This window comes from Varanus komodoensis, unplaced genomic scaffold (genome assembly GCF_004798865.1).
Source record: "Varanus komodoensis strain SLA01 unplaced genomic scaffold, ASM479886v1 scaffold28, whole genome shotgun sequence".
NCBI classification, from domain to species: Eukaryota; Metazoa; Chordata; class Lepidosauria; order Squamata; family Varanidae; genus Varanus; species Varanus komodoensis.
This window is the reverse complement of record NW_025335727.1, coordinates 6879648-6905170: the sequence shown is the minus strand read 5'-3', so window position 1 is coordinate 6905170 and position 25523 is coordinate 6879648.

Sequence of the window (25523 nt, the reverse complement as noted above, 5' to 3'; positions counted from 1 at the left end):
GATGAAGAAATGTGGAACCCGGTGATCTGTGCGGAACTTGTAAAGCTGCCTTATATTGAATTTTACCATTCTGTCTGCTTTTTTACCATCTAGCCCAGTTATGCCTGCTATCACAGAGAGCCATTCTGAGGCATCTGTGACCAAAAGTCCTTTGTTCTGGAGATGCTATGTCTGAAACTTGGCAGCTTCTAAACAGAGTGTGTGAAACTTGATTTCTTGATTTCTTGTCTTTTCCAAGAGCTCAAAATAGATGACCATAAATAAGCAGTGAAAAGATGGGTTCTTGTGGGTAGAAAGTTTAACGGAGGAGTTGGAAAACTTTTTTATCCCAAGAGTTGAATTCAGTTTTGGAGAAGCTATTGAGGTCTGCATTCCAGGGTTATGTGGAGCCAGAAGCGAAGAGGATGAGGTCCAAGACAAAAGGGGCTGGACAAAACAACAGAAAATGCCAGCAAAATGCTGCTTAAAGCTGCCAGCAACTAAGTTTTAAGAGAGGTATGTTGACCTTTTGGAATGTAGCAGAAATTGCAAAAATGGGGAAGCCACCAAATGATTGGTGGTTGAGGAAATAGGGGACCAACTATGGAGATCCTGAGGAGCACATTGGAACCCCAGGAGAGCAACATTTTGCTTTGAGGCCTGAAGTTTTCCATCCCTGAATTACAGCCAGGAAGAGCATTCCTGTGTGTGTGTTCTTGGGAGCACTTCTCATGATATTCTGTGGCACTTACTAATTTTAACCTGCTGCTAGGGGAACCGTATAGGACACCTGAGAAATGGAGAGTCCAGAACTGCTGTCAGCAGCCCACTGCCACTATCTAAGAAATTTCTTTTCCAGGACCCTGCACCCTCAAGCATGCCAGAGCAACTGTCTTGCTCCTGTACTGGCTGCCAGCTTCCCCTGACATGGGTATTGACCCCTCTCACCCACATGGGATAAATTACAAACTTCCTATTTTCTTATTACAGTAACAGTTCGTGCCCTTCCAAAGCCAAGGAAAATAGGAAAAGCAACACACACAAAGCCAATGCCTTTCTCCTCCTCCAGGTTCCCACAGAATTCCCTTCACTGTTGTGGAACCCCAGCTGTCATAGCTGCCTCTGTCTCCCATTACATTGTCAAACCTCTTAGAACCCGTGGACCTGTCTCAAATACTGTGAAGTTCCACCAGCAGTACAGTGAATCTCAGCTATAAATATAATCTGAAGATTAATATAAACAACAGCTCCTCCTTCCACCATACATATTCCCATGCAAGTATACACAGGATTGCAACCCAAGACAGGGTGTAACTTAGAAGACCACAGAATCGAAAGGGCTTGTTCAGAATACAGGTGAAGATGACTTACAGGGCTATCATATACATGCTTACTTAGGAGTATGTTACATTGCATTCAATTGATGTAAAGGATTTGATGAGTTTTAGCTCAGAGATCAGCTCAGAGGTTCAATCTGTGACATCTTCAGGTTGGACTGCGAAAGACTCCTGTCTGAAACCCTGCCAAGCAGCTTTCATTTAGCATTCATATTAATATTAAACAGGATGAATTCAAGATCTGACTTGGCTTAAGGCAATGCTCTATGTTCCTGTACTGGAGCCTACGACTACAATCCTACGCACACTCATCCAGAGTGAAGCTCCACTGAGCACAGTGGGACTTGCTCATGAATAAGCATTCACTGGAGCAATCTGCGTTGCACTGAAGTCAAAGGCAAATCCCCATTGATTTGCATGGTTGTGGACTGCATGCTTCATTTGCAGAATAAATATTAATTGGCATCTAATAGATGATCAATTTGTACTTTAAGCACTCAAAAGTTCTGGAACTTCATATTGACAGGGAGATATAGAGAGGTTTAATACAGTAATCATTGGGGAGGGCTTTATAATTGATTTGAGAATTTAATTGTATTCTGTGCTATGATATTAGTAGAATAAAGCTTCACTGAAGTGACTCCATCCATTTACACTTCATTTTCACATTTGACAAAAAAGCCTTTGTTTTTCAACAGAAAAAATAAGCTGATTTTCTCCTACATTTTAAAGATGCAAAATATGATACTCTCTTTTCTACCAGAAATATCACAGCTCTACAGCAGAACATATGCTTTGCATTTAGAAGATTGCAGGTTCAATTCCTCATACCTCCAAGTAGTAGAGTGTTAGAAAGAGAGCTTGTAGACCCAACTAAATGTGCTTTCTTGGCATAAGGCAACTTTAGATGAGATGGGAGGAGCTATTTCTAAATTATTGTTTAATTTTTATTGGGAAGTAGCTAAGTTGAGTGGTAGAAAATACACTTTCCATGAAGAAGGTCCCTGGAACAATCCTCGGCATCTCCAGTGGAAAGGATCTAGGTGTTCCAGATGAAATGAATCTGTGGCAACTATGGCTGGGTTCAGGCAACAGAATAACCAACACCCAGAGGTTGATTATGGACTGTTGTTGAACTATGGGCTTACACTGAAAATTGGTTCCTAGTGTTTTCTGAACCCAGTCATGTTAACACATCATTGGTGGTTAATCACCACCAGCTCATGAAGAAAACCTATAGTTTGTTGCTGGGTTATGAACTGTAGTTTCTTTGTAGTTAATCAGCCATGGTGTGTTAGCATAGCTGGGTTCAGACAACGTGATAACTCATGTTGCAGCAACATTCACGCTTCTGTGACAATCCGCACTCAGCCCAATAGTACATGCATTATATGAACCTAGTAATTGTCAGTCAGAAGACATAATACTGAGCATGATGGACACACAGCCTGACAGCATTCTATCTTCCCCAAATCAAATGTCAGCTCAAGGTTTATTGCATTAGACCAGAGAATCCCCAAGCCTGCTAATACTGCAGGTTAGAGACAGGGCAGAGACTGGTTCAGATTTCCATTCAAAGAAGCATCCTACAAAACACAGACTGATTGCAGCAAAGGTCAGTCTAGTAACACTGTCCTTTAGACCTCCCTCCCAGCCCAAATGCAACAGACACCTGAGCTTTGACTGTTACTCTCCTGCTATGGAAAATGTCAAAGCAGGAAAGCATCCTGGGGATTGGGTTCTGCAGGGTGCCTCAGAGTGAGACACCATGAGCGAAATGGCTCTGGAGCTTCACTCTGAAGAACTGTCTCACTCTAAGGCAGAACCTCTCAGAGCAAGGTATTGATTGGTAAGGTCACCTGCTCTAGGTGGCAGGACATCTTGTAGTGGCACTGACTGTGTGACCTGAACTTTTCCTAGCTCTACCTTTGTGGCACCAACAAAAGTTTCCTGTTGTGAAGGACAAAGCCAGAAAGAGTAGGAAGGATGGAGCAAAGCAGCAAGAAGCTGATTTAATTTATTGCTTTACCTATGGTTTTCCAAAGAGATGCCTGTGGTTAAGGAACTGGGCCCCATTCCCTGTTCTGGAAAACCCTGTCCTCCGAGTCCATGTCTGACAGAAGACATGGGTTGACTCCCAGATATGACATGCCATCAGGCAGTGCTTTTGATTGGAAAACAAGATGGACTTTCCCACGTAAGATACCATTGATAAGTGTCCTAATGGAATCCACCATGTGTAATTTTGAAGCTAATCATGAACATGTGATCAGTTCAGTAGAATACTGAACTTTTAGACTTAAAGTTTAAAACTTTTAGAGCACAGAATTTCTTTGTAATCTGAGAAATTGTCTTTAATTTACAAGGAAAAATACAATTAAATGACATATGTAGTTCTTTTCAATTTGTTCCTTCACAAGAATTAAACTTCAAAGCAATTTCCTCTCCTATTGAGAGGTCCACATTGTTCTTTGAAAACAACAGAGAATTAAAAAAGTGGCATTATTCATCCTCAAATCTTTCATCCTAAGTGTAAGTCAAACAAAATTATGTTTTTAATTTGCTTCCTTTCATTTTTTAAGTTTTATGATGAAGTCTGTGTCCTATGACCTTTGTCATTAAATACTATATCCTGCCAAATGCCCCACATTGATTTTTTCCTGGCATTATTATAAACAATACAATAAATAAGATAAATAGGGTGTATTAAATGAAGGATGTTATTAATGTTTACATATTTTGCAGCCAGTATTAATCATTCAGCATAATATGTTTAGCTATGGCAGGTGCCAGCATGGGATCTTTAAATGAGGACCCCATGGAAAAGTACTTGAGCAAACGTTATCGGTCTGGTTTAGGTGCCAGGGAAGGAACAACAGTTATTTTACAATAGATGAAGGAGGGAGAAATCTTCCTCAATCTCTCCAGAAAAAATACACAGTTACTCACCATATGATCTTGAGTAAGAATGGCTTGTTCTACTCAAAGTTAATTAAAATGAAGCAGGATCACAGCATGGGGTGATATCCTGATTTGCTAGGTGTGATGAGGAGAAGCAAGTGTCTAATTGTGGCTCCGGTTTGTTCTGAAGTGAACAAACTTCACTTTGGAATTGCAAATGAGAAGGATTTTGGGACTGTTGTTGATCACAAGCTGAATATGAGGCAACGAAGTGATGTGGCTGCCAAAAGAGCAAATGCAAAAGAACAAGGTCCCCTTTACCCAGCACTGGTCAGGCCTCATCTGAAGCATTGTGCTGAGTTCTGGGCACCACAGTTTAAGAAAGATGCAGACAAGCTGGAAAGGGTTCAGAGGAGGGCAGCAAGGATGATCCAGGGACTGGAACCAAAGCCAGAGAGATTGAGGGAACTGGGCACATTTACGTAGCCCCGAGAAGAGAAGACTGAGGGGAGATATGAGAGCACTCCACAAGTACTTGAAAGGCTGTCACAAAGAGGAAGGCCAGGATCTTTTCTCAATCATCCTAGAGTGCAGGACACAGAATAATGGGCTTAAGTTACAGGAAGTCAGGTTCTGGCTGAGCATCAGGAAGAATTTCCTTCCTGTTAGAGCACTGTGACAGTGGAACCAATTACCCAGGGAGGTTGTGAGTTCTCTCACACTAGAGACATTCAAGATGCAGCAGGACAGCCATCTGAGAAGGATGGTTTAACTGAGAGTCCTACACTGACCAGGGAGGACGGGGCTTGATGGCCCTCTGGCCCCTTCCAACTCTACTTTTCTATGTTCCTATGAAAGTGGACACTTTCTCACACACAATGGAGGATGAAAGAAAGAAAAAGCAGCAAGTCCTGGCATCACTGTGCTCAGGCACCTGCTGAGCCCCATGGACCCCACCAGGGTGGGGCCTTACTTGGGCTCCCCTGCCCCAAAGCAATGTTAGTGCTATATCCCACGGCCCGAGATGGCAAAGCTCAACAATCTCGGTACTGAGCAGACACCCTGGCATGCTCAGAGCCAAATGACTGCTGTGCTTTAAGTCTCACAGTGCAATGGCCAGCATCTAATGTCACTTGTGAATCATTGCACAGTGGAACACTCACCACTGCAGCTGACCACGGTTGTGGTTGCTTGGATCTGCCACTGGATAAACAGGCCAGCTTGTGTGGTGGCAGGGAGGCTGGGATTGTAGCTGCACTGGGAGAAGCTATGTTGGGGGTGCTCACCACTGGGGGTGGCTTAGTACTTCCATGTTAATGCACCCGTTGGCGTGAGCAAGTCCTTATAGCTTCATCACAGCTGTTGTGTCATGTGTCTTTAACTCCCATATAGGGATAAGTAGACATTTTTCTGACACTATTTCTGTTAAGATTCCGCAGGTGTCTAAACAGCAACCTTCCAATTCACCCCAAAATGTCACTCAGCATGAAATTCACTCTGACCCGAGTTTGCAATCCTTCCCTTGCTCCTGCCCCGGTATGCCACGCAAGGGCAGTTTGATGTGCAGGAATCAAGCAGGTGAGGCCCTTCCCAGCACGGGGAGAGATGATGGGGAAATCTCTGTTTGCTAGGTTTCTGTGCATCAGGCTGCTGGCAAATGCAGCAACAGGCTAGGCCCCCAAGCCTGCCTTGTAATTAGTCTGTCAAAACAGATGAATAAAGAGGACATTTGCTGGACATCTGAAGCGAATCAATTTTTAATGGATCAGTTATGCTTCAGTGAGGCCGCTAGGCCCTAGAGCCCTCCTGTCAGTAACAGAATCACACAGGTGCGCAGCAGTCTCCCAGCAGTCAGCCAGTCTCCTGACAGGGACAGGATCATCCCTGTCTCCTTCTGCTATTTAGCAGAGGCAGGGGCAGCAGAAATGATCCCTTCCAGGACAGGGAGGAGCAGGTGAAAGGCAGGCCTTCAATACCCTTATGCCATGCGTGGTTGGGGCTATGAAAGAGCTCTGCAGAATCCACCCATCCTTTCCCTCATGGTTGCTCCTCTCTTGCAAAGTGACCTGAGAGGAAGTCTGCAATACTTGCAGAACAAAGGTTGCGCCATCGGGGATCTTCTTCCATGCTGTGTGCAGCATGAACAAAGGCTGCTGCACATGGAGTGGAAGAGGGGTGCCAATTGCATGGCACTCATGGCAGGGCTTAGGAAATCACCCCTGACTGCTCTTTAGAAGGCCAGATACTGAAGATGAAATGCAAATACTTTGGCCACCTAATGAGAAGAACGGACTCACTGGAGAAGACCCTGAAGCTGGGAACGATTGACAGCAAAAGGAGGGGAATGGCAGAAGCTGAGGTGGCCAGATGGGGTCACTGGGGCAGTAGGTGTGGGCTTGGGTGGAGTCCGAGGGATGGTGGACGACAGGAGAGCCTGGAGGAATGTTGTCCATGGGGTCGCAATGGGTTGGGCGTGACTCTGCGACTAACAACAACATGCACGGCTTGATTCCTGGCAGCCACTGCACAAGCACTGGGTGTGCTCATCAGGACGTGGGCTTGTGGCCATGACAAAGCAGGCCAGAATCTGAGCAGGTGAGCCAGGGAATCTGATGGATTCCTCACATATCCCCAAGGTACTCTTTTCAGTGCTGGCTCTGAGATCTGGGCAGGGGTGCTGGCTTGGAGACAGCATCCTGAATGTCTTCCTTCTAACACGGAAGAGGCAGGATACACATGTTGCAACATATCCTTGGCTGCATCAGATCTTCTTGAACACGCTGTGCAAAGTTGAAATGCTAGCACTGTTACAGGGCAGATCCTCCGCTGGCCTCGGGGTCCTGGCAAATGGTCCCCAGTATTGCCATCTTTTGGTTGTCTGGAAGCAAGTTCACCGTTTGGCTCAGGAAATACTTCAGAGAATAATGGAACATCTCCAGGTAGGATTGTAAACTTTGGCTATTGGGTGGTATACCAAAAGTGCGAAACCAACTGAAATAAGAGTCCTGCATCATTCCGATCACGAACACCACAACATGGGACTGCCATGGTGCGGTTGCCCTTGTACCTGCCCCTGCCCATCTACTCCTTGCACAGGCAGGCTGTCAGATTAGGCCGTGCCTTCCAGGCACAACCCACCACCTGCTGTGAGCCACCCCGAGGCTTTGTTGCGATGGGGGTGGCATAAAAATGATTTAAATAAATAAATAAAATTGATCCACTGAGCCACACCCAAATTCCCAAATTCTACACTGACAGTGAAGTGTAATTTAATTATTTTGGTTTTGCATCTTTTTATTTCTCAGTAGTGAGACCACCTTATGAAGGACCCCCCCCCCCCCCCCCCCCCCCCCAAAAATACCCCCAAATGCTACTTGGCTTTAGCAATTAAATGCTTGATCACTCAACCAAGGCAATCTCTTTATATCCGACTGTACAGCAAGTAAGTGTATCAAACAGGGAACACTGTCATGCTTATGAACACATTTATTTTATGTTCTTCTTTTTTTGTATGTAATGCAGTCTTTGAAGTGGAAAACTTTCCCAGTGACTCTCCTTCCCCTCTTTTTCACTTTGCAAGTTTTGATTCAACCTTTTGATGGAACTCAAAGATCTAATGCATCTTTGTGTAAGCATCCCTGCCAGAGCCATCACCACTGGAGAATGTATGTGCCATTCTCCGGGAACAGAGAATTGAGGTTTGCTGTTCCTTCCATTGACTTCATTTGTTAGGTCTTTAGTATAGCCCGTAAAAAAGAGTCTGCTTAATAGATTGCACACTTGCTATTTCCCTTTTCCGTATTTTAATTCCACTCTCCTATCCTGACAGAAAGCAAAACAAACTTTAAATACTGTATAATGTAATGATAAGAGGCCATTAAAAATTAACAATGCATCAGGAACATTTTGGTCATGTTTGAAAATAATTTGGTCTCAGCTGTGCCTAAAAATACGAAGAGCTAAAGTCTGGTGAATGTCCGTGGAAAGGACATCCATAAGGCCTTACAAGCATTTGGGGCAGTATATTGGGCCCATTTCATGCCATTTCTCAACTGCCCCATTGTTCAAGTTCTCTGGGTGGCTCACACAAATTGAAACTTAAAACACATCTTAAATGCACATTCATATTAATTTTAAAGCACATTAATGTTTAAAAGCATATCCATGCACACTGAGGCCATTGTGTCACATTTGTGCTAGTGTAAAGTGACCATGCTGGTTGGAGTTGCTGGGAGTGAGAATCCAACAACATCTGGAGGTTTCCTACCCCACCTGAAATGATCTAGAACCAATCCTAATGATAGCATGAAAAATTCAGGACAGGCTTAGAAGATCGCAATGCTTCCTTTTCATCTTGGTGATTTATCATGCTTAGTTGGGAGACTTTAACTGGCTACAGTAAGGCCATATTTCCCAGTATGCAACTAGGTCATGCTGAGTGCACCTTAACAGTACCTCCAAATTAGACATTTTCTAATGCAGTTGCAGGACAGTAATACAACCTGAAGAACAATGGATGGAGTCCAACCACATCTGGAGGACCACCCCTTCCCCATCCTGGTTTCTAGCAGTGATGGCTTATATTTTAGGTAGATGGTGCCCATAATTAATTAGAACATAATTAAAATAATGATTTTCATAGGCAGATGACACAACAGAAAATGAATCATTTTGTCAAGAATTAAAGCAGTTGGTAGGCATATAGCTACATACGGCACAGATACAGTTATGCACACAATGCAATATTTGTAAAAATGTGTACAGAAAAAAAATATTCCCTGCCTCAGATGGGCAGCTGCTCTCTTGGGCCTCAGGCAGCAGGTCCGCTTTCCCATCCCCTGCTACCTGATTCTTTCAAAAGTTCAAATATAAATAGGTTGGAATCTGGCAATAGATTTTATCAGAAACACAATAACTTTCCCTGAGCCTTTGGATGTTATTGTTAGACTGGTTGAAAGATGTGGTGTTAAAAATAGACACTATCCAGAATGCACTGCCATTAATAAAAATAGACCCAGCTTTAAAATGGAAGTCACCCAATATCCTTACAGGATCCACTATTGTATGGGTGATGTGGACTCCTGCAGGGGTGGTAAACCTGCTGAGAATTCAAAATCAATGGCTGTTGATAAGCATGGAAAAAAGATGGAAAACTTTCAGAACAGTCTTGTTGGATTTCAGCAGACTTGTGTGTCATCTCATGATATGAACTAATGGAAATATTTGCTCTTCTCATGCCTATTGATTTTGGCTAGTGTGTTACCTTGTTATGCTGTTACATGGTTTTGGGATAGTATTGATGCCTTCTTTTTCTACACTTTATGACACGCATATGCTTTTTTTAAAAGTCCCAAAGCAACCAGACATAGCCAGTCAAACGTAAATAATCTGCACAATCATCTTCTAGTGCAAAGTCTTTGCAAGCATGGAGGCGATGGTGGTTTTTAAATAGCTCTTGAAGGTTCCCAGTGGGCTGCCCAAGCAACTTTTCCCTGTAAGGGATTCCACAGGATGCGGATGCATGAAAATGGCCTATCACTCAAGCCCAGACTAGGAACAGCTTCCTGCTGAGGTGGCTGATCCATTTCAGGGCTGTACCACTTCAGACTGCAGCTGGGAGCAGATTTGATAAGAGCCCCTCCATTCCACATAACAACTGGGTCTCAAAGGGAAAGGCACATGTACAAAGTATTTGGCATACATACTGTGTGTACAAAGACAAGATCATGTGAGCCACCAACAACAGTCTAAGGTGCTGCAGCCCAGATACAAGTTACCACCTTTTTAAAAAGTAAGCCGATTTAAGGGACAGTGCGGGTGCTTTTGGTCTTGTGTGTGCTGAGTTAGCAGCCAGCATTAGCCTGCCTTCAAAGGCAATGCTCACTAGGGATGAGCAGGTCAGTTTGAACTCTGACTTTCCTGAGCTCACTAGAGTTCTTTTCTGTGCTTCTTTCTGGATGTCTTTCCTGGTTTCCTGGCCAGGAAACAAGCTGAGCCAAGATTAATGCTTGGGAATGCTGCAAATGCTTGGAACTGGGAGCAGCTTCTTTGTGCAAAGTACTCAAAGGCCACAAGTAGGGATGTGTGAGGAATTCATGTTGGAAATCCCTCACACACTGCTATTGCTCCCCATTTGGCCCAGGAGACAGCTGCATGCATATTTATTTATTTTTCAATTTATATCCTGCCTTTTTCCTACAAAGGGCTCAAGGCAGCTTACATCATTCTCCTACTCCATCTTATCCCCACAACAACAATCCTGTGGGGTAGGTTGGGCTGAGAGTCTGTGACTGGCCCAAAGTTACCCAGTTGGCTCCACAGCTGAGCGGGGACTAGAACCCAGGTCGTCTGAGTCCCAGTCCCATGCTCTTAACCACTACACCACACTGGTTCTCTGTCAACAGTGCTGAGGTTCCAGAGGGATACAGATGTTTTCAAATTCTTGCATCCAATATGGCAAGGACTAAGGCTTGGCTTGCTAACTATCACTAGACTGCTAGTAATTCCACACTGTGTGGACTGACCGTCAAAAAGCATTGCTCTTTGGGTAGGTGACGTGAGAAGTTCTTTCTGGGGTACTGCAGATCAGTGCCCACAGTTCTTACCTTCGGACATGCAAGATGGCACTCGAATGAAACTGTCCTGGCAGAGCTAAGGAACCTTTGTGAGCAGGCAGATGCCGCTCATCAAAAAAAGCTTCTCAAATGGCAACATGGCCGCTTGCACCCGGCATTTTAGCAGTACTATAGGACGATCACACACAGTGAGCGTTGTATCTGCAATGTTACTTTCTACATCGACCTGCAGGGATGTAGCATGTGAAAAGGGCCCTGATGTGTTTCAGAATAGGCCCACTAAGATCTATTTTGAGACAGAAGCGCTGCACAGAGATGACACAGGTTGATGTTTAAGTCATGCTTTGGGACACACTGAACAAGTTACTCCCATCAGCCAGAAATGATCACATGTGTTTCTGGAGCAAAAACTTTCCATTCTTCCTGTCCTTGACTTAACACCCTTCTCAACCCCTGCTTTCAAGCTTGAGTTTTAAATTCTCTGAACCAGAGGGGAAAAGGTAGTCTCCCTGTCAGCATGCCTTGTAATAGAACTAAAGCCAGAACAAAAGCACCGTATGAATTCAGAGCCAACAGCATTGCTTGCAGGTATTTGGGATGGACCATGGCACTCTTTGATGTGTTTTGGCAATGCTGCCTCTTATTCTGCATTACATTTTAGAGCAACAGGATCCCTGCTCATCTGACTCATCCATGAATATTCCCAGATATGAATGTGTAGATAGAAGAACAGCCCACTGGTTATTTCCCCAACCTCTTCATCTCAAACCAAATGATTAAGATGATCCACATATGCATTTCCAAAGAAAGGAAATGCATCAGGAAAAAGATAACAAAAGATGATGATGCATAATATTTACATGTGCTGCATAGGTGCAAATTTAGAAATAATAACCATTTTATGAATATAAATAAGTTGCATCTCACCAAAGCGGAACAGATATGTAGGAGACACGTTCCCCTGCCTAGGTGCTAACTGTGAATGTACAATTGCTGTTCTCACGAAGAACTTTGGTTACCAATTTTGTCCCATTACCTTTTCTCTTTTCAGGATTATATAGCAAAATAGCACTCTTTCTCTAAAACATCAGTGCTGCAGTTGCATTTCATAACCAGTCCCCACTCATGAATGCACACACCCACACACACACACCAGTCTGAAAACCAGAGGCAGAAAACAGCGAAAATACTGGAATGCAAAACTTGGGCAAGAGAAGTTTGGATTCTCTATGAAAAGTATGTGGACAAAGGATGAGAATTCCAGAGGGAAAGGCTAATGTGCAAAGCGAAGCGAAGCAAAGCAAAGCAAAGCAAAGCAAAGCAAAGCAAAGCAAAGCAAAGCAAAGCAAGAGCCCTCCTAACATAGCTGGGACAAACCCCATCCAGTAAAAACTCACAGGACTAAACAAATATTAAGACCAAAGCCTCACAATAAAGCATCTAACCTAGAAAGTAAAACTATCTAAAATAAATTGTCCCTCTCATAACTGCCACCAGGAGGGGCTCTGAGGACATCTTGCCCCAAGATATGGAAGAAGTAGGAGAGGCTGGATGATCTGCACTCTACAGCCCTCAGGTGGCCTTGCCCTCCCTCAGCTGTCACCAGAAGGATTTCTGAGGCAATCTCCTGTCCCAGGCACTGTGAAAAGAGAACCATTAGCCCCCTTGGAAAAGAGAGGAATGGCTCAGTTAAAAGCAGGCCAGCTCAGAAGGGCAGCAGCTGCAGTGCAAGCCTCACTTCTGTCGACCTATTCCCATCCTTCTGAGCAATGGAGTCGAGCATCATCAGCACGCATTTCCCAACCTCCTTGCTCTGAATCCCTTTCCTTGTATTTCATGTCTGTTTAGATTTTGAGCCCAAGGGAAGGGGCTATCTGATTGCTAATTCATGTGAGCTGCTCTGCAAGCCTTCTGACTGAAGAGTGGTACAGAAATGTTTTGAATATGTACAGAAATGAAAGTGCAGCTAAAAACCCAGAGTAATCCATCATAGCATGATCAGGGTCAGAAGTAAGGTCTTTCTGGAAAGCCTGTAGTGACAAGCCCTGATGGGCACAGAATGACATCCTGTTCCAGAAGAGTGGGGACACAGTGGGAAAGGACCTCTCTTGTGTACTTCTCCTCTTAAGTGCCTTCAAAGGCAAGGGAGTAGAAAGCAGAGTCTGTGAGCTCCAAAGGGTTTATACCCAGCACCTGCTTCCCCTTCTTTATTTCACAGGGACTGTCCAGACACGGAGACCGAAGAAAGCTTGCATCTCAGCTTTGCTTATATTCCAGTGCTGGTGGAGCTAAGGAATAAATAGTGATGCTCATTACATGTATAGTCAAATCTCTTTAAAAACAACACCAACTCCCCAAAAGATAAAGTGATGTTCATTCTGCTCTCTGATTATATCGTATTAGCTTGTGACACACGATGACGCGACGTGCCCAAATGCCAATAATCAAGGTTTGGCCTTGTAACTTGTGTAAGCTAAATCAATAGCTATTTTGTAATTTATCTCCCAGAAATCTTGAGAAGATCTGGGGAGGATAGCTTTTGCATGCAAACCACTTCCTCCTTTAATTATGCAGACACTTGTCTGACACTCCGCGCTCTTTGGGTAAGTCTTGCTTGGCAATGAAACTTTTTCATAATGTACAATCATGTCACCAGATCCCATGCTACTTTCTTCATGTTCTCCTTATCCACGGCAACATCAGTGGGGTAGTAACTAATTACTACAATGGGCTACACTTGTAATGGACTGCTCTGCAGATGCAGCATTCCCATTTTCAGCTCAGGAGCAAGAATATCCTGGAATACACATGGGTATAAAGAAAATTTTGCTCGCTTCCAGATAAAAGAACTCTGAAGTGAGCTGCACCAGCTTCTGATGTCTTGCTATGCACATTCTGGCATGCAGGAAAAATATCAATAAGGTCTGAAACTGGTAGGTGCCTGACGGGAAGCCTTGTTTATCTAAGAACGCTTGGCCAAGAATTTCTGGCACCTTTTATATGCAAACTTCTGCATGTTACATCATTATTGTCATTACTTTATCACTAACGTTATGTTGCTATTCCAATGCTGGAAGCATTTGGGGAAAAAATCATGCAAATAAAGGGTGACCCAAACCATTTTGACTGTAACATTTCAGCCTTTGGGTTCTTCCAGTGCTCTGCATTGCAGCCTGGATTGCAGGCCTAGGAAGGATCAGGTCTCACAAGGATGGAAGGTCCAAATAGTATTGGGGCCAGACACAGTTGTCCACCCGTTTCTCCAACTAGGACTAGCCTAAGCCTTAAGTAGCAGTCTGGGAAGTTTTAGGCTGTTTGACTCCACCTCCACACTGACAGGCTTTGTCTCTTAAAGGGGCCTTAGGGGTGCAGCATGGAAACATGGTGATGGATAGAGTGGGCGGGCAGCAATCCTCCTCCTCTGAACATGGGCGAGATAACCTCCAGGACCTTCTTGGAGAAGCAGGTCCTGGGGAAGCAGAACCTCATGATGCTTCTCTATAACTGAATTTTCTTCCTGAACTTTACTCTGGAGCCTTCTCTGAGAACAAGAACCTGGGATTCTATGAGAATGAGGTTTTAGGCTCATCCACACAGAATCCCAGGTTCTGCCCTTCCTTGTGTTGTGACTCAAATCATGAAGTGACGTCCATTATGTGCTCCATCTTTCTAGAGATGTCCTGCAGCTCTTGAATTACTTTCTGCCTAAAACAAGTTATTTTTGCACCGTGATATCCATGAATTCAGTAGCGATAACTGTTTAAAAGTCTTTGGAAGGTTCACACAGCAGGCAAGTTGCACACATGGCAAGATATAAAGCTTACTGTGAACAGGGAGACAGATAAGCAACAAGTGTAACCTTTAATGTGAATGGCATATGAATTGACTGGAACCTACACATGTAAATGGTATAAGGCATTAAGGAATATAAAATATAATCAGAAGAAATTCAGTTACTCAGTGCATGATAGAACAAGAGTTAGGCCTGCTCTTGGAGAGATTGGACATACTATAGAGGCATCCATGGTTACTTTCATGTTTTCAACAATCTCTAGAAACAGTTCCGCGTACAAGCATATTTTCACTTGCCCATGAAATAGGCACTCCTTGAACTTTCCCCCAATAATAAGTGCAGCATTCTGGTGATGAAGCAGAGTTAATGAGTCAGTAACTCTCAGGTTCAAAACAGGCCTTGGCTGTGAGTTTCCGGAGGTCCCACACCAGACTATGACAGCACGGTTAGCAACTACATCTGGGCTTTAAAAAATAGTAACTGCAGCTGCAGAGCTCCTGGCTCTTATCAGACCACAGGTGGCTTTATCCTTCTGGACATAATCCTGACAAAAATCGGAAATCAGTGCTGGAAAGGAAGTTCCCTTTGGCTCAAGTGAGAACTTCTCTTTCTAAATGCTAATTTCCATGTGGGTAAGTGAACTTTGATGGCATTAGAGCTGGGAAAGGTAGAGTGAAATTTTGCCCACAACACATATACTGTAAGCCCAATGAGTATCCGGCCTCTTTTAGTGTGAATGCTGTAGAAAGCCAGATATTTTAGCCCTGTTGTATAAAGTTACCTCTCATTCAGGATCAAATGACCTTTACCAGTTCTATGATTCCCCTCCTCAAACTACAAAATTGAAATAGCAATATTAGCCTTATACATCAGCTCCATGACTCACAGCAATGTCCTGTGCATGCATATGCAGCTTTTAATAGAAATGGAGACATTTCTAATTTCTAAGCTTTCGAACTGCCAGTTTGTTGAGTTTATTACACTTTTACCAGATATTTTAATATTTTACATTGTAAGCTGTCTTGAAACCACTCAGCAAAAGTTGATCTCTCCTCTCCCTCTACACACATTCACACACGACACACCCCAAATACAATGCATACATGCTGTCGTATGTACCCCAGTATTCCAAGTAGTGAACTTTTAGGGGTTTCACCACTTACTCTGGAGTTGGTTCCTTTGAAGGATATTAGAGGAGACTTATGACTCTTTCATAATACGTACATCGCTTTACACAGGCAGAGGTTAAGTATAGGTGGCAATTCACTGTGTCAATCCCCAAGAGATTGTTTTGCCATCAGATTGCTAGGGGAATCTCCAATCCAAAGAGGATTCTCTCATAGACCTCAATGCAGCTTTCTGCATCCTCTGTAGTCCCACTTCCAAAGGACAGGGACGTCTTTTCCCCCACTTGTTTAGACCTGACTCACCCCCTCCTTCAGTTTAGTGTGTATTTATGTGAAAGACTGAGAGGATGACTCATCTCCACCTTGTGACTTCTTGGACCATTTTAGCTTCAAAGGAACTGTTTTACCAGAATAATTGTTGTCTGTTGTCTGGTCTCAAGGCGTTGCCTCAGGGTATCCAAGACTGCTGCATTTACTGAACTCCTAGATTCAAGACCAGAGTTGAAAGGATTCCTGAGGAGTGTTCTGGACCAACACCTAGTCCCTAGCAATGCAGAAGCAGTGCTTCTTACTACACGTAAAAGGTACGCATTCATAGAAGGCCTGTATAACCACCAAATCAAATGCAGCCCACCAGAAACTATCTGTGGTGCCCTGCCAAGGCCACAAGAAACTTTATCGGGGCTGCCTGCCTGGAAATGCAAAGACATGGTAGAAGTTAGCAAAGAGTTACGCTTACCTGGTGGCTTGGTCTGTTATCCCTTTGATGTGCCATTAGCACAACATGCTGTAAGACAGCACAATGTGCTTCATGATAACAAGTCCTGTTGATTTCAGGTTAAGCATAAGATGACAATTGTTACTTCTGTTCAAAACCGAAGGGCAAAACACATGATTTTGACTCATTGCAAATCCTGGGTATTTCAGCTGCTTTGTTAATGTCTTCCAACCAACAACTGCTCAAGTGGGAAACACAGGCAATGTAATTGAAACTGTTCATGAGAAAGGAGTTCGGCAAGGCTGTATACTGACACCCTGTCTATTCAACTTATATGCAGAGCACATCATGAGAAAGGCGGGGCTAGATGAATCACCAGTTGGAATTAAGATTGCTGGGAGAAATATCAACAACCTCAGATATGCAGATGATACCACCTTAATGGCAGAAAGTGAAGAGGAACTAAAGAGCCTCTTGATGCGGGTGAAGGAGGAGAGTGCAAAAGTTGGCTTGAAACTCAACATTAAGAAAACTAAGATCATGGCATCTGGTCCTCTCACTTCCTGGCAAATAGATGGGGAAGCAATGAAGGTAGTGACAGATTTTATTTTTCTGGGCTGAAAGATCACTGCAGACAGGGACTGCAGCAAAGAAATTAAAGATGCTTGCTCCTGGGGAGGAAAGCTATGGCAAATCAAGACAGCATACTAAAAAGCAGAGACATCACCCTGCCAACAAAAGTAATTATAGTCAAGGCAATGGTTTTCCCAGTTGCAATGTATGGCTGTGAAAGTTGGACCATAAGGAAGGCTGAGTGCTGAAGAATTGAGGCCTTTGAATTGTGGTGCTGGAGGAGACTCCTGAGAGTCCCTTGGACTGCAAAGTGATAAAACTGGTCAGTCCTAGAGGAGATCAACCCTGACTGCTCTTTAGAAAGCCAGATACTAAAGATGAAACTCAAATACTTTGGCCACCTAATGAGAAGGAAGGACTCCCTGGAGAAGAGCCTAATGCTGGGAACAATAGATGGCAAAAGAAGAAGGGGACAGCAGAGGATGAGGTGGCCAGATGGAGTCACTGAAGCAGTTGGTGTGAGCTTAAGGGGACTCCGAGGATAGTAGAGGACAGGAAGGCCTGGAGGAATGTTGTCCATGGGGTCGTGATGGGTCAGGCACGACTTCGCAACAACAACAACAACAACAACAAAAGTAGAGCATATTCAGAACTCTGGAAGAACTTTACTGGCTCAGGGACTGTGTGCATTCCTATGCAGAAGCACGGAAATTAATCCTACAACTAAGTAAGACAAGTTATCCTAGCAACGTCTTAGAGCAACTGACAGGCATTTATTGGCAGGCTGAAAGAGTCCTTCTGGAGCTCTGCCTCCTCACCTGCTGTCCCGGTTTTGTTTTGTTTTGTTTTTTCCCCCAAGTGCTACAGGTCCCTTTCCATAGTTGTTTGCTTCTTCTGAATGGGGGAAGTCAGGGATATGAACAGCTGGTTGGGGAATGTTCCCCAGGGCATTTACTTCCTGGAAGAGTCTGAGACCTGCTGGAAAACTCAATTTCAGAGAGCTCTCAGTCTGAGACCTTAATATCTACACATTACGCCGTTCGTCTTCCTTCACAGCAAAGCGCGTGCCGTGCAAATCCATCCTTCTTATGTGAGCCATACTCCTACTTGACATCCTCTTTCAAAATCAAATCTAACTCTGAATCTTCCAGGCATACGAGTTGTAGTCACTGACCTTTTCCAACATACCAGACCTTACATGAACTTGACATGTAACAGCAAAGACCGAAAAAGAAAATGGAAAGGAGGGGATTCGGTTATGCTTGGGGACCCGAGAGGTTCTTCCATCCTACCTCCCGTGTATGTCAAGGTACTGAAGGCAGGGGGTGTAAAAGGGACGGCTGTATTATCAGATCAATTTTGACTCATCTGCTCTAGCTGTGGGAGAGGAATTTTGCCTGGGAGGGAGCTTCAGGCATGTTCAAACTGTCTACCCAATTGCAAGGTGCTCTTTTGCTTCAGAATGAGACAGCCTAGAGACACTCAGGGAGCCTGAAGGGAAAATGTACATGTTGTTTCTTAATTAGGACATCTTCTGAGCAGCAACGTGCAAAAATAACAGGGGAGGTTTCTGCCTACACCAGCCATTTTTAATCTGTGGATTTGGACCAGCATTTGTGTCCCACAAACCTGGAATGGGGCCAAGGGTGACTGTGCCACTCCGTGCCACTCCAAAGGTCGAAGGAACATCATGCTCTTTTGCTCTGTCCATAAATATGTCAAGAAGAAAAAGTGCTGAGCTGTGCGTTCTTGGGGTGTAAATCTGCAATGTAGATGAGAGGGCAACAGCACTGCATTAATGCAGTCCCATGATAGTGACAGTGACAGTGACGAGACTGGAAAAGGGCATAACCTCATCACTTTTTTATGTGTAACTGTGTAACCTGCCAACCCTTTGCTGCAATACGTACAACAGAGTGATCGCGAGCTCGCCAGGGCAAAGCCTGGATCTAGTATTTCCATGGTTCGTTGTGCATTCCTTATTTCTTTGCTGGATTTTTATCCCACCTTTCAGGCACGGATTTTCTCCCAGAGTGGTTCACATCGAGGAAAACAGAGGGGCCGGGCCCTGCCATTGGACTTACAAACCACAGTGGCCCAGCACGGAATGGAAGAGAAGTGGTGGGCAAAGGGAAAGGAAGTAGATCGGTTTTCTAAAGGCAGAACAAGGCTGTGTGCTGTAAGCGGGCTGTTCAACACACTGTAGGCTAGGCTGATCTTATGCAGGTGTCCTCACCTGAATGTGGCTCTTGTTCCTTTGGCCAATGGACGGGCCAACGTAATCTTGCAGCTTGCTTCTGCAGTCCCAGGTGGAGTTGAGCACTCCTTCTGGAAGAATGGAGAAATGGAGACAAGGTCCGTGTGACTGCTCCTTGTCTGTGTAGTCAGATTGGGTCAGGTGGCTCCCGCAGCTGCCTTGATGTTATTCCAGGGAATCAAGGGGCATAAGACTCTCAGTGTCTCCAGGCCCTCCGTCTGATGGCAAAGGCCAGTTTTTCTGGAACACTAGCCTGCAAGATGAGAAATGGCATTTTTGCAATATAGATTCTGCTCGCTGTTGTGCTAAGCATGTGCAGCTTTATTCACAACTGATGTAATCACACATTTGAAAGCACAGACATCTCTCTAAGCTGGATAATGAAGCCTGAGCCATTGTCCATTGTATATTTAGCACTAATAATACTTAATAATCATCATCATTTTATATTGGCCCTCTTGTTATTAAAGTTACTGTTGGTTTTGCACCCTGCGTGGCCTTCTCTTCATGATACATAATAATAATTATTACTAGTAGCAGTAGCAGTAGCGGCAGCTCCAATTAGCTTAATTGCAAATCATGTTGTGCATCCACTTGCTTTTTCATAGACTCAACAATAATAATAATTCTTCAAGCTGCTGTGTATTTAGGACACTTAGAAGCAACAACAAATAGGATTTTTTTATTTTTATTTTGCACTGGGAAGAGAAAACCATAAACATGCATAATCCCCAATAATGGAACACAGAAACCCGGTTATATTTGATGAAACTAACAACTTGGGGTGGTTTTTTCCCTTTAATTCTTTGCAATCCATTGCACTCGGCATATTGTTACAGACTAAGGGTACACAACATGCCTTCTCTAGGCCAGAGGTAGTCCACCAAGCCTGATCATGTACACCCCCTGACCCCCACCCCCGACCCCCAGCTTCCCTCAGCCCTCCTCCCTGTTTTTGCTGCTTCTAAAGTATGTTCCTAGAGGGGGCCCTCAGAGACACAGTCTGGCGGCAGGGAATGTAGTGTCCTAAGTGTATGACATCCAGATTGTCTTCCGGAAGATCATCTGGGTGCTGCACTCAGAGAGCTCTCTGATTCTTTGTTCTCAGAGCTGCTTTCATAGCTGCTGCCTCCTCCAGAGGTTGCGATTGGCACAATTTTTTAAAGTAAAATGAGAATTTACTCTGGTGAAGTGAAGGGGTGGTGATTTAAGGGAAGGAGAAACATTCATGAACCTGTAAAAGCAAATAAAATCACATAACTGGGGTAAATGGTGGAGGTATTTATTTGTTTGTTTGTTTGTTTAACACTTTTGTATACCATCCATGATCATGTGGTCTTGGGATGGTCTTACAATAAAATAAAGTGGAGCAAAGCATCCATTCCATACAATAAAACTCTGCTTAAAATTGCAATCTAAACCATTGAATACTGGAAAATAAAAAAAAGGTTTTGGCCTGGCACCAAAAAGAAAAAAGCATTGGCCCCAGGCAAACCTCTCTGGGGAGTGGTTTCCATAACCAGGGTGCCACCACAGTGAAGGCCCTTCTCCAGGTCTCCACCTCCTAACCTACTTCTAGGAGGGCTCCCAAAGAAGGGCCTCTAATCCAGATCTTAAGGGGCTTAATGGAGGTAAATCTTAATGGAGGTAGAGGGATACTGATATGAAAATACTCATCTAAAAGGAATTGTAATTATAATGAGTAAAACAAGTCTTTGCAAGCACCTTTCTCTGCCTGTTTGTGTGTGTGTGTTTGGCCTGTGATCACTCCACCTGAACAGGGATGCAAATCTAATCTATAACCAAACTTGTCCATTCCCAATAATAGTTGCTGGTGATGCGATAAGTGTGTTATACACATTACATAGAACATATGCACATTGGAAAAATGCTCATTTAAAAGTGTACTTGTTTTAAAGTACACGCACATGTGCTTTAATTGTTGAGGAAAAGTTCTGTGTTTTTGAATGAACATGCAAGTATGTACCCATGGATGTACCCAAGTACTTGTAATTTTCATGTGAAAAGCAAAAGCTCACAATCTGAAGAAAAAACAGGTTCGAGAACCTCATGACTTTGAATTTTTCAGATTTCCACAACTTCATTGCTTCCCTGAAGAAACCGTCCATATTTGTAATGCTAACTTCTTTGCTTGGTAGTACAAATCCAAAGATTATCAGCACATCAGCATTCTCTTTCAAACATAAATGTGGGTTGCTGGGAACATCGGCCGCTGGAGACTAGTATTATTTCAGGCATAGATCTGACCGTAGATTTAGATGTGCACGGTGATGATGTGCGCATTACATTTCCTCTATGCATATGCAGAACTAAAAATTGCCCACAGGGTTCTGCCATTACCTCTCTTTATAGGGTTGGCCTTTTAACTTTAGGGACTGTATGCAATGTGAAAATGCCATGTTATTAGAGAGACCATTGACATTTGTTAAAATTGCTGCCTGATCGACCCTGTCATAAAGCTAAGGGCTCCCACTGCTTAATGGATAAAATATCAAGGTACGCCATTGAAATACAGGAATATTCTGTTCCACAGTGTGGACCTGAGCATCCAGTAACTCATATGGGAGCTTGCAAACTCAGCATCTTGTTATGAGCTGGAGAAGAGCCATGCTGGATCAGATCGAAGACCTCCAGTTCAGCATCTGCTTGTTTGTTTATTTCATTTTGATACTGGCCAATAGTCGAGGCTCTCTGGATGGTTAACTGGCCAACCAGCTACCTGCAGGAAGCCTACAAGTAGAGCACCCACCCGCCCTCTTGTTTGTGTTCCCACCAACTGGCCAGACACAGACAACCTACCTGCCCCTGACACTGGAAGTTATAGGAGAGGGCCTTCTCTGTGGTGGCCCACCATCTCTGGAACAACCGCCCTGCTGTGGCCTGCTGGCACCAAATTTCCCATCTTTCTGGCACCAGGTGCAGACAGCCTTTACGCAGAGGCGTTTAAAGATGTCCTTGGATACTCGGGGGCCTGAGCAGATTGTCCAGGGGATTCTTTTCCTTTGCAGGGTGTTTTTTACTGTTTGCTTTTTAGCTATTTTAAATTAATTGCAACATCATTTTGTTTTTCATGGTATTTGATGTGTATTTGATTGTTTTGTTTTATGCATTGTTGTAAACTTCCCAGAAAGTTTTGTCTATGGGGTGGCATAGAAATGAAATAAGCAACAACACCTTACTGGCCATCATTTCACTACTGCTGGCCTTCATTGTGGCTCTGACTGGTCTGTAAATGCTACCGGTCAATTCCTACCTCAGAGAGGTCCACCTGGCACCTTCCAGAGAGGTCCTCCTGGTGCTGTCCGTATGTTTTTCGGCACCAGGTTAAGACCTTTTTATTTAATCAATATTTTAATAAGTTTTAATATTGAATTTTATTATCATATTTTAATTTGCAGCCAGAGCGGGTTGTCAATTTATTGTTTATATACCTCGGAATTTTATTTGTGTAAGCCATCCTGAGGCTCTTGCAAAGGACAGCATACAAATATCTTAAAAAAAATAAATGCCCCAGAAATCTGACGAAGCCCATTCCCTCCTTGCTGATTTGACTCAGGCCACTGGGTGAGTGGGCGAGAAGCGTGAAGGGCCGTCTGCAGCAGGGTAGCTTGTGCATGCAGCCCTCAGAGTCAGAAAAGTTTTGTGCCCACGCTGTAACACAGGACACATCCTGGCAAAATCACTCTCATTCAGGAGGTTGGGAGAGTCCTCCCATTCAGCTGAGGGGTGGCCAGTTGAAATCACAAGCTCAGAAGAGGCCCAAAGAGGGCAGCAATCTGCATAATGTTTGCATGTGGTGATTTAGATGTGCAGGTGCAAATTTAGAGCTAATTAATTTAAATAGCATTACAGTACATTTCACCATAATGCAGAAGACAGCAACCAAATTAGCCATGTGCCTGGCTGTTCATTCCCCTGTCCACCTGCCCACTGGATTACACTTCTTATTGTTCACAAACTGGACAGCTTTTCAAACAGGATGGGTTCAAATAGAGGATGGTCCATCAGCAGGTCTTCCAAAAGGGGACTGTTGGTCACTCTGTCTCTGATACCACCCCAATGACAGAAGCTGCCAAACTGGATCCATCCAGTAGCTGGACCATTTTTATCAGAGAGCTAAGTTCTGGTTACAATCACAGAACCACTGGGTAGAGTGCGACCTTCAGGTCATCACCAGATGGACCCCAGATCTCCCATTACACTACTCTGGAGTAAGCAACCACTGGTTGGGACTTACGAGGACTGTAGTCTAGGATCTATAGAGGGGAGTAGTCACCAGTCCCTGCACCACCGACTGTAGTTCCCCAGGGTATCAAACAAGAGTTCTCCCCAGAGCTTCCTGGAGATGCCACAGGCTGAACTGAGGGCCTTTGGCATGCAGCAAAAGTGCCCTGCCACAGAACCATCATCTCTCCCCGTGTCTCATCTCACATCGACCTCTTTGTTCCGCTGCCCTTCTGGCAAGGAGCACTGAGAAGCATAAACAAGCCATCTTCTGCAGTATGACTCCACCAAGGCTGGTGGCCCCAGTTGTCTCTACTAGCCACGAGTTCTCAGAAGATCAGCGGCATTCTTCCCCCCACTAGTCTTTGTCATGAGAACTTGGTTTAAGCCCCTTGGCTGCTGATGACAGTTCAGCATAAGGTCCTTTAGTCCAGAGAGGTTTTGTCCTGCCAAAACAGGATGGTTGGATGTGGCGCATCTGCTGTACTCCCCAAAGACTAGCCATATATCTGCTTGGAAAATGCTTGGGTTTAACAGCAGATTCTTCCTTTGGTTTCTGGGACCAGAAGTTGGCCTAAAGCCCAATGTTTGTTGAGCTAAAAATGCTGCATATTTTATGAAATCCAAGGCAGGTGGTCAGCCTACTATTATCCATAACCTTATTCACTGCCTTCAAGAGTTCTGGCACTTGTTTCAGCTGTTCTTTAATTACAGTTGTTTGGTTATGAAGTGATGGAATAAAAATGACAGATTGTGGCATTCCTCAACGTAACAAATAATCTACAGGCGAGATCAAAGTTGCTGTTAATTATTGCCAGTTTCTGTGTGGAGTGCTTTTGATCATTATTTCCTCTCCAGAAAGATCTCTGACTTCCAGGCAAAAGAGGGAGGGAAGGAGGGAAGAAACACATTGTAGATGTTTGCCATTATAGCTCTTGTTTTTGTTGTTTTAAAATTACATAAAGTACAGAGGCTGGAGAAAAATTAAGTGTTAGTTTGCTTTTGATAAATTTAATGCAACATCTTGTGTGATGCGGCTGTCACTTCAATAAACATCTAGAAGACAGTACGCGCTAAGCAAGCTGTCTTGGAAAAGATCGATCTTTTGTGATACATTAAACTCACCCTTCCACTTTTTCCATCTTAGAATATAATTAGTGGAGAAAATATCCCGCAAATGCAGCTGCTCCAAAGGCACAGACAGGGTGCATGAGAAGTGGCTAATGTAAGGCAGATGGTCAGAGCTGAATGCAGAATAATGGGCATTTCAGTCCTGGATATTTGGAAGTCACCAGATTGGAGAAGAGAGATTAAAGCAAGCGGACCTTGCAGGATGGCTCAGAAGGGCAGACCCAGGCAGAAGCGCTCTTTCTCATCCCTTAGCTGTGGATCCGGTTCCATAAAGCAGGACTGTCATGACCCACCAAGCCAAGAGTAGCCTCACAGCTGCATCCTGTGACCCACCCAAAATTTCGTACATCTCTTATTTTGTGCCACGTCCCTGCAAGCAGGAACGCCTGAAGATTCCTTATACTATTCGTGATGCATTGAAATGGTATGAGAGGGAACTGTGGGGCCATCTGTGCATGCAGACCCCAGGGGTGCTCTATGCCCACACAGAAGCACATGCCTAGAGATGCCCCCCTAAGAAGGATCTGGACACAATCAACACACACGCACTGATACAGGCAGAGAAACCCTTCTGCTAGGGTAGAGTTACGAGATGATTTTCCCCAGGTGTTCTTTCAATTTGAGCTCCCTTACAGGAATTGATGCACAACCTGCAAGCACAATTTATCTCTGTCATATAAGATGATAAATCTGCATGCCTGGGTCTGATGACAATCACAGTGAAGCAGATCCTGAACAGCCACTAATGGTGTACACTTTCCTGTAAGCAGATAACAAGCTGGCAGAACACGGGCCAGGCAGGGCAGCAGTGCCTGTTCCGCAAGGCAAGAAAATAGGTGCACAGCATTTCTTTCAGTCAGTGACTGGAACGTCAAGTCCGTTCCCCA